Source organism: Triticum dicoccoides, chromosome 1A (assembly GCF_002162155.2).
Source record: "Triticum dicoccoides isolate Atlit2015 ecotype Zavitan chromosome 1A, WEW_v2.0, whole genome shotgun sequence".
NCBI classification, from domain to species: Eukaryota; Viridiplantae; Streptophyta; class Magnoliopsida; order Poales; family Poaceae; genus Triticum; species Triticum dicoccoides.
In genome coordinates this window covers 288,693,106-288,705,893 of record NC_041380.1, presented here as the reverse complement: position 1 = coordinate 288,705,893, position 12,788 = coordinate 288,693,106, and positions in this window count along the sequence as shown.

Here is a 12,788-nt window from a genome sequence, read left to right as displayed (position 1 = left end):
ACCCTAGAAGCTAGCCTATGGTATGATTGTATGTTGTCCTACGGACTAAAGCCCTCCGGTTTATACAGACACCGGAGGAGGCTAGGGTTACACAAGGTCGGTTACAAAGAAGGAGATCTAAATATCCGTATTGCCAAGCTTGCCTTCCACGACAAGGAGAGTCCCATCCGGACACGGTACGAAGTCTTCAATCTTGTGTCTTCATAGTCCAACAGTCCTGCCAAAGGATATAGTCCGCCTGTACGGATACCCCCTAATCCAGGACTCCCTCAGTAGCCCCTGAACCAAGCTTCAATGATGATGAGTCCGGCGCGCAGATTGTCTTCGGCATTGCAAGGCGGGTTCCTCCTCCGAATACTTCATAGAAGATTTTGAACACGAGGATCGTGTCCGGCTCTGCAAAACAAGTTCCACATACCACCATAGAGAGAATAATATTTTCACAAATCTGATCTGCTGACGTAACCATAGCGTGGCATCACACCACAGCCAGGTCTTTATTCGAATCATTTTTCACAACCTATCTCAGCGTATTTCGCGAGCCGGTTTCCTTGGCACGTCTTGTCGAAGCAGAGATCGTGTCCCCTTATTACGGGATTCCCATCAATACGGACGTGGGTAACCCAACCGCGCCATCAATTACGGCGCTTGGGGGAAAAATGAGTTTTACCAGGCTGGTGGAGGCGCATAGTTTCGTCCGCCCTTATAAAGGGATAAGGTTTCACATTCTTCTACCCACGCCTTCTTCCTCCTTGCTCATTCATTCTCGCGCACTCGAACTCCAGCGCTCAAGTCCACATCCTTCTCCTCTACTCTCTCCAAACATGTCCGGAGCGGGAGGCAAGTGGATGGCCTCCTCCGTCACGGAGGGACACATCAAAAAACTACGTGGGGCCGGATACTTAGACGCGGATATCGCGCACCGGCTGCCAGCTGCGGGGTAGATCGTCCCTACCCCAGAACCTCACGAAAGGGTGGTTTTCCTCCCCCACTTCGTCCGCGGACTGGGGTTTCCCCTCCATTCATTCGTCCGCGGCCTTATATTCTATTATGGGCTGGACTTTCATGATCTGGCCTCGAATTTCATTCTCAACATCTCAGCGTTCATCGTCATGTGCGAGGCTTTCCTCCGCATCCGGCCCCACTTCGGCCTGTGGCTGAAGACCTTCAATATCAAGCCGAAGGTAGTAGGCGGCCAACAAGCGGAATGCGGCGGAGCCACGGTGGGCAAAATGCCCAACGTTACGTGGCTCGAGGGCTCCCTCGTGAAGACCATAAAGGGGTGGCAATCGGGGTGGTTCTATATCACCGAGCCGCGTGACACCATGAGGAATAGAGAATGTGGTAATAGTCTAGTGCTATGCATTGTTTATTCAAAAAGGTGCGTCGAAGCAGAATGATACAAGTAGTGCGATAAGAAAAAAGTAGGACTATTTGACATGTCCCCTCCAAGGGCAACCTGAGAAATGGTATTTAAAGCAAGTATTTCACTCGTTATCAGACACCACCTGGGAGTTCCGTGGTGCGACGTAGCTTTCTGCCTCCTTGGTTGTTGCATCGTGTGTCCGGCAATCATACTGCCGGACGGGGTTTCCAGAGATTAAAGTCCTGAAAGAGAGAAAAATAACAAAGCGGGAAGCCCCTAGTGCGGTTGAGCCGCGTATTGGGGCGTGCCGTAGTCGTGCCCCCTTCCCACATATGCCCATGGTATTTTCAATACGTAATTATGCACGCGTGGCACGTATTTCACCGTTTGGCTGGGACTGGGGTGGGGGCCACATTGCTATGCGAGCTCAGAACGTGCCAGGCGGTCTTGTTGCCGATTACTCTGGGCGCGCTTGAAGGTGTCCGGGTCTTTAATCGCCGAACTGGTGGATTGTCTTAAGAGGTTGCTCTGCGCTTCTGCTGCGAGGGCCGTAGTGTGCTCCTCCGTGCGGAGAGAGCGCTCTGTGTTTCCATTGACTGTGATGACCCCCCGAGGTCCTGGCATCTTGAGCTTGAGATATGCATAGTGCGGTACCGCGTTGAATCTCGCAAATGCGGTTCGCCCAAGCAGTGCATGATACCGCTGCGGAACGGGACTATATCGAAGATTAACTCCTCGCTCCGGAAGTTATTCGGGGATCCGAAGACCACTTCCAGTGTGACTGAGCCTGTGCAATGGGCCTCTACACCTGGTATGACGCCTTTGAAGGTCGTTTTTGTGGGTTTGATCCTTGAGGGGTCTATACCCATTTTGCGCACTATGTCCTGATAAAGCAGGTTCAGACTGCTGCCGCCGTCCATAAGGACTCGAGTGAGGTGAAATCTGTCGATGATTGGGTCTAGGACCAGTGCGGCGAATCCACCATGACGGATACTAGTGGGATGGTCCCTGCGATCGAAGGTGATCAGACAGGAGGACCATGGATTAAACTTTGGGGCGACTGGCTCCAACGCATATACATCCTTTAACGCACGCTTCCGCTCCCTCTTGGGGATGTGGGTTGCATATATCATGTTCACCGTCCGCACTTGTGGGGAGAACCTCTTCTGCCCTCCAGTGTTCGGCTGTCGGCACTCTTCCTCGTCATCGCTATGTAGCCCCTTATCTTTGTTTTCGGCGTTTAACTTGCCGGCCTGCTTGAACACCCAACATTCCCTGTTGGTGTGGTTGGCTGGCTTGTCGGGGGTGCCATGTATTTGGCACGAGCGATCGAGTATACGGTCCAAACTGGACGGGCCCGGAGTGCTTCTTTTGAATGGCTTTTTCCGCTGACCGGGTTTAGAGCCTCTGAATCCGGCATTGACTGTCGTATCCTCGGTATTGTCGCTATTGACGCGGCGCTTATGTTTGTTATGACGTGACCTGCCATTTCTATCCTTGGTATCTAAAGTACTGTGGTTCTTTGATATGTTATTGCTGCGATCCAGCCAGCTGTCTTCTCCCGCGCAAAAGCGGGTCATGAGTGTCGTGAGGGCTGCCATAGATTTCGGCTTTTCCCGGCCAAGGTGCCGGGCGAGCCACTCGTCGCGGATGTTGTGCTTAAAGATCTGTCCGAGGAGAAAAGTCTCACCCTGGGCTGCATTGCTATCGATGATCGAAGGAGCCATCAAGGCTAATGATGACGACACAGAGGAACTCTCAATGAAAGCACCAATGTCGGTGTCAAAACTGGCGGATCTCGGGTAGGGGGTCCCGAACTGTGCGTCTAAGGCGGATGGTAATAGGAGGCAGGAGACACGATGTTTACCCAGGTTCGGGCCCTCTTGATGGAGGTAAAACCCTACGTCATGCCTGATTATTCTTGATAATATGAGTAGTACAAGAGTTGATCTACCACGAGATCGGAGAGGCTAAACCCTAGAAGCTAGCCTATGGTATGATTGTATGTTGTCCTATGGACTAAAGCCCTCCGGTTTATATAGACACCGGAGGAGGCTAGGGTTACACAAGGTCGGTTACAAAGAAGGAGATCTAAATATCCGTATTGCCAAGCTTGCCTTCCACGCCAAGGAGAGTCCCATCCGGACACGGGACGAAGTCTTCAATCTTGTATCTTCATAGTCCAACAGTCCGGCCAAGGATATAGTCCGGTTGTCTGGATACCCCCTAATCCAGGACTCCCTCAGCGTGCCCTGCTCCTGGCAGCGGCGGGGTTTGGGCGCGGCCCAGATCCGTCGCGGCTGCGGCTCGGGTGCTCTGGACCCTTGTGGTGGCGAGGCTCCGGCTCGCCGCAGGTGGTGACCTGCTAAGGTGGCTGCCCTTGCGGCAGCGCTCCCTGGTGGTGGTGGACCTGCTGGCCCCCGGCCGATCCAGTGATGGCAGGTGTCGCGGGCTACGCTCGGTGAGGATGTGGGCTACCGCGGCGTGGTGGTGACTCATGGCGGTGGTCAGGATCGTCTCACAGCGGCGGCTGGACTTCCTCGGCGTCGGCCCGTTGGTGAGCGGCTTGTGAAGAGCTTCGACCCCTCTTCTTGAGGCCCTGGCGCAATCTTCATCGGTGGGATGGTCCTCTCCCTGCTGTGACCCATCGCTAGTCCCGTGCTCGGGCAGCAGGACCGCGCTCGTTGATGTCTACTACACAACCTTCTTCTTGTAGACGTTGTTGGGCCTCCAAGTGCAGAGGTTTGTAGGACAGTAGCAAATTTCCCTCAAGTGGATGATCTAAGATTTATCAATCCGTAGGAGGCGTAGGATGAAGAAGGTCTCTCTCAAGCAACCCTGCAATCAAATAACAAAGAGTCTCTTGTATCCCCAACACACCGAATACAATGGTAAGTTCTCAGCCCCGAGGGAGAACAACTCCCTCCTCGTCATGGAGAGAACCGGGATGATGAAGATGGCCACTGGAGAGGGATTCCCCCTCTGGCAGGGTGCCGAAACGGATCTAGATTGGTTTTCGGGTGCTACGGAGGCTTCTGGCGGCGGAACTCCTGATCTATTGTGCTCCTCGAAGTTTTTAGGGTATATGGAAGGAAGAAGTACGTTGGTGAACCTCCAGGCTTTCCATGAGGCAGGGGGGCGCCCAGGGGGGTGGGCGCACCCTCCACCCTCGTGGGAAGCCCGGGACTCTCCTGGTCCAACTCCGATACTCCGTGGGCTTCTTCTGGTCCAAAAATAAGTTCTGTGAAGTTTCAGGTCAATTGGACTCCGTTTGATTTTCCTTTTCTGTGATACTCTAAAATAAAGAAAAAACAGAAACTGGCACTGGGCTCTAGGCTAATAGGTTAGTCCCAAAAATCATATAAAATAGCATATAAATGCATATAAAACATACAATGTTGATAATATAATAGCATGGAACAATCAAAAATTATAGATACATTGGAGACGTATCAGCATTCCCAAGCTTAATTCCTGCTCGTCCTCGAGTAGGTAAATGATAAAAACAGAATTTTTGATGTGGAATGCTACCTAACATATTTATCAATGTAATTCTCTTTATTGTGGCAAGAATATTCAGATCCACAAGATTCAAGACAAAAGTTTAATATTGATATAAAAATAATAATACTTCAAACATACTAACCAAGTAATCATGTCTTCTCAAAATAACATGGCCAAAGAAAGTTATCCCTACAAAATCATATAGTCTGGCTATGCTCCATCTTCACCACACAAAGTATTTAAATCATGCACAACCCCGATGACAAGCCAAGCAATTGTTTCATACTTTTGGTGTTCTCAAACTTTTTCAATCTTCACGCAATACATGAGTGTGATCCATGGACATAGCACTATATGTGGAATAGAATGGTTGTTGTGGAGAAGACAAAAAGGGATAAGATAGTATCACATCAACTAGGCGTATCAATGGGCTATGGAGATGCCCATTAATATGTATCAATGTGAGTGAGTAGGGATTGCCATGCAATGGATGCACTAGAGCTATAAATGTATGAAAGCTCAACAAAAGAAACTAGTGGGTGTGCATCCAACTCGTTTGCTCACGAAGACCTAGGGCGTTTTGAGGAAGCCCGCTGATGAAGCTATGTACCTAGGGTAGGGCCATGGACCTGTCCAAACTGACCTACCCAAGGACACCTCCAGAAGAAATCACATTTCAATCGACTTGGCGGTGTTTCACTCGACGGACTCGAAGACACTCGACCAAGAAGCAACCACTCGACCAAGATCCAACCACCTGACGACCAGGAGACCTAAATTCACTCCGCAAGCTAACGGTCGGTCATTAAGTAGCTTTTATGGTCATCATAGCACTTTATTAGGGGCTATGTCACGGACTCTATATAAGCCACCCCCCTCCTCAGTGTAAAGGGTTCGCACCCCTGTAATTCGTACACGCATAATCCAGTCGACCGCCTCCGGGCTCCGAGACATAGGGCTATTACTTCCTCCGAGAAGGGCCTGAACTCGTAAACCTTGCATGCTTACAACTTCTCCATAGCTACGATCTTGCCTCTCCATACTTACCCCCCTACACTACTGTCAGACTTGGAACCACGACAGTTGGCGCCCACCGTGGGGCTGGTGTTTTAGTGTTTGTTGGAGGAGTTGCGACCTTTTCCGACCCGAATCATCATGGTTTTCGGCGGAGTTTTGGTGGAGGGCCGCGAGATCCGTCTCGGTGCGCTCACGTTCATCGTTGATGATTCTGCTTGGCTCCAGGAGGCTCCGCTCGATGTGGACGCACTCCCTGTTCATGGAGCAACGCACTTTAGCGCGTGCGTCCGCGGCGTTGTCCTGCGGCAACCGTCGACCCCCTACCGGTCGGCTCCTATGTTGTCCTTCCTCCCCATTTCCCGCCGGCGCAAGCGCTCTGGTCGGTCGAGACTTTAGCGGTGGGTGAGACACGCGGTGGCACGTCAGTCGGCCACCCCGCAAGTCACGGCGATCGAGCCCGATGAATCCCTCTACGGCCTGTTCGACTGGCTCCGCAGAGACCGCATCCAAGTGCGACAGCAGCGATCCAGCGGCGGAGGTTCTGATGGTCGATGGACCGCCCAGTCCTCCCGGTTTTCCCCGCACCGGCAGAGGCGCGGGTGGAGGCGACCCGTCGCGTCCCCATGAGGAGTATCTTCCCGAGCCTCTCACGTCGCTATAGAGAGAAGAACTTTGCCGCTGGAACGTGGATGCACTGCACACTCCTATCGTTGGAGAAACCCCTGAGGCTCGCGCCTTGGAAGACGCGTGCCTGGCAAACTTGGCCGAGCGCACTCGACTGGAGAACCTCCAGCGAGCACTCAACGAGCGTGCGCGACAATGGGTTCCCGAATCCAGTCGACGTCAGCTCTTCCCGCCCCCGCAGGTATATGGAACTCCGATTCAGAATTTAGCAGCTGCGGCCCGTATAGTGGAGTCGATTCAGCCTTCCCAGTCGGAGGCTGGCAGAGGCTTGCTGCAGATCAGAGCATTACTCCGGGCAGCAGGAGACCAGAATTCCGCTGTTTCTCAGTCGTGGAACAGGATTCACAGTAGATTCGTTGTCGTGGACACAGTCCAGTCGGCTCACAGCCCGAGATCGCCCCCGAGGCATGAGGGACGTGGAGACCGGCGTGACCAGTATGGGAACCATGAGCAGTATGATCACCGAGTCGATCGTGACGGTCGACGTCGAGTGCCCACGCCTCCCCCGAGGAGCGGGTCGTATGTGCCTCGCCAGCAGGATGACATGCGCCCTCATGGTGGTGGGCGAAGGATTCCAGTCGACCCCAGAGGGCCAGGCTTTGATGCGAGATCCATTCTCGTCCAAGGTTTGGTCGACAGGAACAGGGCTCACCGAGAAGGTCACGACAGAGATGCACCTACCAGCAGCAGAGTACATGTTTCGGGGCCAGAGTGCTTTAGTAGAGCCATCAGGGCCGCTGTGATTCCTCCCAACTTCAGGTTGGCGACTGGAGTCAGTAAGTTCACTGGCGAGTCCAAGCCCGATACTTGGCTTGAGGACTACCGAGTGGCCGTCCAGATTGGCGGCGGCGATGATGAAGTGGCCATGAAGCACATGCCTCTCATCTTGGAGGGCTCGGCCAGAGCGTGGCTGAACCAGTTAGCACCTAGCAGCATTTACACTTGGGAAGATCTCTCCCGAGTGTTCGTCACCACATTTGAAGGCACATGCAAGCGACCGGCAGGGCTGACGGAACTGCGGTCTTGCATGCAGAAGCCGAATGAAACTTTGAGGGATTACATCCAGAGGTGGATCACGTTACATCACTCAGTGGAGAATGTGCCTGACCACCAAGCAGTTTGTGCCTTCAAGGAAGGCGTCAAGTACAGAGAACTGAATTTGAAATTTGGTCGAACCAGAGATATGTCCCTGAATCGGATGATGGAGATTTCCACCAAGTACGCTAATGGTGATGATGAGGATCGACTCAGGAGTGGCAAGCTCAAGTCAGTCGCCCAAGAAACCGGAGGAAATTCCAATCGGAAACAGAAGCGGAAAGCCGAGCCAGCGGCTCCCAGGGAAGCCTTGGCTTTAACCCAAGGAAAGTTTAAAGGGAAACCTAAAGGACCTTGGAACCCCAAAAAGGTTAAAGACCAGGACGGAAATGATGTGTTGGACTTACCATGTCTCGTCCACACAAAGAAAGATGAAGAGGGTAATTTCATTTACCCGAAACATACCACTCGACAGTGTCAACTCTTGATCCAGCAGTTCCAGGGCAAGCAACCCAAAGGTAAGGAAAAGGAGTCAGACAAGGTCGAGGACAAAGAAGATAGTGACGATGGATACCCTCAGGTCAATTCCACTCTGATGATTTTTGCCGATGTTGAAAGCAAAAGTCGACTGGAAGTTATTAACCGAGAGGTGAATATGGTCGCTCCGGCGACACCTAGTTACCTGAAATGGTCTCAGACTACCATAACATTCGACCAGTACGACCACCCAACGCACATCGCCACCCCTGGGAGGCAAGATTTGGTGGTCGACCCAGTTGTTGAAGGCACTCGACTGACCAAAGTCCTGATGGATGGTGGCAGTGGTTTGAACATATTGTATGCTGAGACGTTGAAAGGGATGGGCATTCCGATGTCCAGACTCAGTGCCAGCAACATGAGTTTCCATGGAGTCATTCCTGGGAAGAAGGCTGAATCACTCGGCCAGATTGCTCTTGATGTGGTTTTCGGTGATTCCAAAAATTACCACAAAGAAAAGTTAACATTCGAAGTTGTAGACTTCCAGAGTGCCTACCACGCTATTTTGGGGAGGCCGGCTTATGCACGCTTCATGGCCCGACCATGTTATGTGTACCTCAAATTGAAGATGCCTGGCCCCAAAGGTGTGATCGCTATTACGGGCAATCGGAAGAAAGCGGAAGAATGTTTTCAGAAAGGTTCGAAGATCGCTGATGCTCAGATGGCAGTGGTGGAGTTGCAGGAATACCAGAAGACTGCAGACCCGAGTGATTTGTTGCGAGCCAAGAAGCCCGCTACAGAGTCAGCTTTTCAGTCGACTAGCGATACGAAGACAGCTCACATCTACCCGACCGACCCCAGTGCTGCTCCAACTCATATCTCGACAACACTCGACTCCAAATAGGAAGAAGCGCTCATCCAGTTCCTCCGTGAGAACTGGGACATTTTTGCATGGAAGCCCTCTGACATGCCGGGTGTTCCCAGGGAGCTGGCTGAGCACCGCCTAAGAGTCGACTCAAAAGTAAAACCTGTCAAGGAACATCTCCGACGGTCCGCCGTCCAGAAGAGAAAGGCCATTGGCGAAGAGGTGGCTCGGCTCTTAGCGGCGGAGTTCATCCGAGAAATCTACCACTCCGAGTGGCTCGCCAATGTTGTCATGGTCCCCAAGAAGGACAAGTCACTTCGCATGTGCATTGACTTTAAACATATCAATCGGGGCTGCCCGAAAGATCATTTTCCTCTCCCCGCATCGACCAGATAGTCAACTCGACTGCGGGATGTGAGCGACTGTCTTTTTTAGAAGCCTATTCCGGGTACCATCAGATCCGTCTGTATGGACCTGACAAGATCAAAACAGCTTTCATCACTCCATTCGGGTGCTTCTGTTATGTTACCTTGCCATTCGACCCAAGAATGCCGGAGCCACATTCATGAGGATGATTCAGAAGTGTTTGCTCACCCAAATCAGTCGGAATGTGGAGGCGTACATGGATGATATTGTGGTCAAGTCACGGAAGGGTTCCGACCTGCTGACTGACCTTGCTGAAACCTTTGCCAACCTCAGAAGGTTTGATATCAAGCTTAATCCATCAAAATGCACATTCGGGGTTCCTGGCGGAAAGTTACTCGGTTTTCTCGTTTCCGAACGGAGAATCGACGCCAATCTAGAAAAAGTCAGTACTATACTCCGAATGAAAAGTCTTATGCGAGTGCACGATGTTCAGAAGCTTACTGGTTGCTTGGCCGCCCTAAGTCGATTCATATCTCATCTCGGTGAAAAGGCATTGCCTCTTTACCGATTGATGAAGAAGTCTGACAAGTTCGAGTGGACTCCTAAAGCTGACGCAGCGTTCGCAGAGCTCAAAGCTCTGCTCTCCACCCAGCCGGTGCTTGCTGCCCCAATCAGTAAGGAGCCTTTGCCACTTTACATTGCAGCCACAGGACAAGTCGTCAGTACGGTACTTACGGTCGAGCGGGAAGAAGAAGAGAAAACCTTCAAAGTTCAGCGCCCAGTGTATTATATTTTTGAAGTCTTGACCCCATCGAAGCAAAGATATCTTCATTATCAGAAGCTCGTATATGGGATTTATATGACCACAAAGAAAGTTGCCCACTACTTCTCTGATCATTCCATTATAGTCGTCAGCGACGCTCCGTTGTCAGAGATCTTGCATAACAGGGACGCAACTGGTCGAGTGGCAAAATGGGCAATTGAACTCCTTCCTCTAGATATCAAGTTTGAGGCAAATAAAGCTATCAAGTCCCAGGCAATCGCGGATTTCATCGCCGAGTGGATTGAACAGCAACTGCTGACTCAGGTTCACTCGGAGCATTGGGCCATGTTCTTCCACGGTTCCAAGATGCTAAATGGTTCCGGCGCCGGAGTGGTGTTGGTCTCCCCCAGAGGAGATAAACTCAGATATGTTCTTCAAATCCACTTTGATTCCTCTAACAACGAGGCATAATACGAAGCACTTTTATATGGCTTGCGCATGGCCATTTCACTCGGCGTCCGTCGCCTCATGGTCTATGGCGACTCAGATTTGGTGGGTTAATCAAGTGATGAAGGAATGGGATGTCAGAAGTCCAGCCATGACTGGTTATTGCAATGCAGTGAGAAAGATGGAGAAGAAATTCGAGGGGTTAGAGCTTCATCACATACCCCGACTGAAAAATCAAGCAACTGATGATCTGGCAAAAATAGGTTCCAAAAGAGAAGCCATTCCTAGCAATGTGTTTTTGGAACACATCCACACACCATCAGTCCAGGAGGATCCCTTCACTGAAGAGGCCCCGCAGCCAAAAAGCGCCATGGATCCGACTGAAGTTGAAGTTCCAGTTGTGGTCGACCTGATCATGGAAGTCTTGGTTATCACTCCCGTCTGGATAGAACCGCACATCGCGTACATCCTAAGGAAAGAACTCCCAGAAGATGAAGAAGAGGCTTGACAGATCGTCCGTCGATCCAAGGCCTTTACAGTCATAAAGGGGCAGTTATATAGAGAAAGCGCGACTGGGGTCGGCTAGAAGTGTATCACACCAGAAGAAGGTCAGATGATCCTTAATGATATCCACTCGAGGACCTGTGGTCATCATGCGTCCTCTCGGACCATTGTGGCTAAAGCATACCGAGCGGGGTTCTACTGGCCAAGAGCCAATGAGATGGAAAAAGAGATAGTTGACAAATGTGAAGGATGTCTTTATTACTCCAATATGCCGCACAAGCCCGCGTCAGCCCTGAAAACCATTCCACTCGTCTGGCCCTTTGCTGTTTGGGGGCTGGACATGGTTGGACCACTGAGAACAGGCATGAGCGGCTTCACTCATGTGCTGGTAGCAGTCGACAAGTTCACCAAATGGATTGAAGCCAAGCCTATCAAGAATCTTGATGCTTGCACCGCTATCAGTTTCATCAGAGAGTTGATATTCAGATATGGAGTTCCACACAACATCATCACTGACAACGGGTCAAACTTCGATTCCGACAAATTCAGGGCCTTTTGCGCCTCTCAGGGCACTCGAGTCAACTATGCTTCGGTCGCTCACCCCCAGTCGAATGGGCAAGCAGAAAGGGCGAACGGCCTGATTCTCAAAGGACTGAAACCCCGATTGATGCGCGATCTCAAGCACGCAGCAGGTGCATGGGTTGACGAGCTTCCATCAGTCCTTTGGGGATTAAGAACAACCCCGAATCGATCGACCGGAAGAACCCCATTCTTTCTAGTCTACGGAGCCGAGGCAGTCTTACCGAGTGACCTGCTTCACAACGCTCCCCGAGTCGAGCTCTACTCTGAAGATGAAGCAGAACAAGCCCGGCAGGATGTAGTCGACCTCCTAGAAGAAGAAAGAGAAATGGCCTTGATTCGATCGACCATCTATCAGCAAGACTTGCGTCGATTCCATGCCAGAAACGTGAAGAGCCGAGCCTTCCAAGAAGGAGACTTAGTCCTCCGAGTGGATCAGCAGAAACCACACAAGCTCGCTCCTACTTGGGAAGGCCCCTTCATAGTCACCAGAGTCCTCCACAATGGAGCATACCACCTCTACAATGTCGATCGCCAGATTGATGAGCCACGAGCCTGGAATGCGGAGCTACTCAGCCCCTTTTATACTTGAGTTATCATTCAGATAAGATGTAATAAGAAAAAACTCCTGTAGTTTATTTATCAAAGACAAGAGCATTATAATTTTCCCAGTGATTATTATTGTTTTTGTTTACGTAAGAAATCCCCCAGTGGGTGGCTTAGCTGCGAATCCGCTTCGCCTAAGTTTATAAAAACGTTTTCCTACCGAGTGGCGAGCCAGCCTCCCACTCGGAGTCTTAGCTGCGAATCCGTTTCACCTAAGTTTGAAAAAAAAATCCTACCGAGTGGAGAGCAGCCCTCCCACTCGGGGGCTTAGCTACAGTCCAGTACTCGCCTAAGTTCTCTCGCTTGAGGACTTAGCTGCAGTCAGGCACTCGCCTAAGTTTGAAAAAATCCTACCGAGTGGAGAGCAGCCCTCCCACTCGGAGGCTTAGCTGCAGTCCAGTACTCGCCTAAGTTCTCTCGCTTGAGGACTTAGCTGCAGTTAGGCACTTGCCTAAGTTTGAAAAAATCCTACCGAGTGGAGAGCAGCCCTCCCACTCGGGGGCTTAGCTGCAGTCCAATACTCGCCTAAGTTCTCTCTCTTGAGGACTTAGCTGCAGTCAGGCACTTGCCTAAGT